Source organism: Apium graveolens, unplaced genomic scaffold (genome assembly GCF_009905375.1).
Source record: "Apium graveolens cultivar Ventura unplaced genomic scaffold, ASM990537v1 ctg6510, whole genome shotgun sequence".
NCBI lineage: Eukaryota > Viridiplantae > Streptophyta > Magnoliopsida > Apiales > Apiaceae > Apium > Apium graveolens.
The window spans coordinates 1-1965 of record NW_027419549.1 but is presented as its reverse complement, the minus strand read 5'-3'; the positions used below and the strand labels follow the sequence as shown (position 1 = coordinate 1965).

Genomic DNA, 1965 nt, shown 5'->3' with positions numbered 1-1965 from the left:
AGGAAAAGCAACAGTCATCATCTCATTTCAACTCTGATAAAGCTTATCAATCAGACAAAATCATCCATTGACACAGGTACAGATGCAGAAAATAAAGTCCTTACTCCCTTCAAATTTGAGTCACTGCAACTCTACAGGGATCAACATTTGAAGCAAACTCAATATATGGATGACATTAAGGACAAATTATTGGAGTTACGGACAATGTCAAGAAGATAGTGGAAGATCCAATTCCTGCATCCACTATGAGAGAATTTTTGTTGAAACTTAGGAAGGAGGCTGACCTCTCTAGAAAGTTGAGGCCTTGTCTGAAAGGATGACTACAATGGAAAATTCAATGGCAGTACTTCAAAATCAAGAAACTCAAATACAATGTAAATTTTATTCTTTTAACATCCGTTTTTACATAAGAATTGGATTTCTACACTACTTGTTTATTACATAGAATTTGTTTGAATTAACATCAATCTTCCTGTTACTTTTTGTGTTTTTACAGAAGCCAGAAGGTATCCCAGAGACATGACATCATAAATTACAAAACCTGATGCATTTACTCAAATTATACAATCACAGTCATCTCCGTTGCCAAAACAATGCCATGAGAACTTCAACTGTGAAAATGAACATTAACAACATGCAACTAAGCAATATATAAGTTCTTCTTGATGACCTTCGGTACTCTCCAAAAAGTATAATCCCCCAAAATGTGCATACAAGTGGAAAAGCCTGTCATGAGTTACATTTATTAGTTGAAACATATTGACTAATTATTCATAATACTTCCAATGTCCGAACTTCAAAATTACGCGCAAAAATTCAGGGAAATATCTACATCCGTGACAGTACTTGGAAGATGCAAAGTTAGCAAATTTACCTGGACGGCATCTGCTGTTGCATATCCAGCAGCTTGGCCTCCCATAAATTAGAGACCGTTTCCAAAGCCACATAGAAGTCCAGCCAGTGACGCCCAACCTCTTTCGTCCCAATCTGAGAGATAAGCCTTGAATGATGATTGAGGCAAGTTCAAAACAGGTCGGTACATGAAGTTGATATTCAGAATGATGGCTATCACAAAACAAAAGGTTGAGAACCAGAAAAATGCTGTGTACGCACTCAAGTGAGGAACACCTTCTCTCAGAGTGTCCCATTGGTCATTTGTTGCTAGGTTGAATGCTGGAGAAAAGAGAGAAAGGCAAAGTCCTGAAAGGAAAGTTATGCCCAAACCAATATAGGTGCCTCCCAAATACCTAAAAACAGTGTCACCACAAGTCAGTGACAGGCAAAAACATTTCTGTATGGGGATACCAAAAAAATAATTTTATAGCAAACTGTGGTTGATATGTAGTGCAATCTACAATGGAAAAAACATAATTTGAATTAAGAGACGAATTATAATAAGTTCTGTAAATATAGAACAACATAGTGCATAATATTAGATAACCGAACATACAACAGATAAGAGCTGTAGTTTTGTGGGAGTACTAGATCAAAATAAACCAAATAATTTCTTGTTTTTTTCAAATGAATGTATATTCTGTGGGGGAAGTGGGAACCAATAGCAAATTGAACCAAATTGGTTCCATTATTTCCAAAAATTATAATTAGTTGCTCAGTAGACCAGAATGAAATGATGGGGGAACGGGCACCCGCTGCCCCCCTCCAGACATCGACATCTTCGTGACAATGCGAGTAACCAGCTACAAGATTACTCAAATGAAAAAGATCATATGATCTTATACATATGGAGATGTATGACGTGCTACCAACTTTCAAGATAAATGTGAAAAATTCAACAAATCGACAATTTTCTATACGGGGAAGGTTTTAAGCACAAAAGTTTTACCAACCAGGTCAAGCGGCACATTGCTGAAATAATTGGATCATGCTACAGCAGTTTAAAGGACCGCATCAAGAAATGCCTTAAATCAAGAAAAAGTTTTCATAAAACGAAGTTGTGAGTTTGCG

General features: G+C 36.6%; 1 pseudogene; it reads right to left on the bottom strand.

The window, feature by feature from the left end:
• Positions 1–573: 573 nt before the first annotated feature.
• On the bottom strand, positions 574–1247 carry LOC141703318 (ureide permease 2-like; annotated as a pseudogene).
• Positions 1248–1965: the final 718 nt, after the last annotated feature.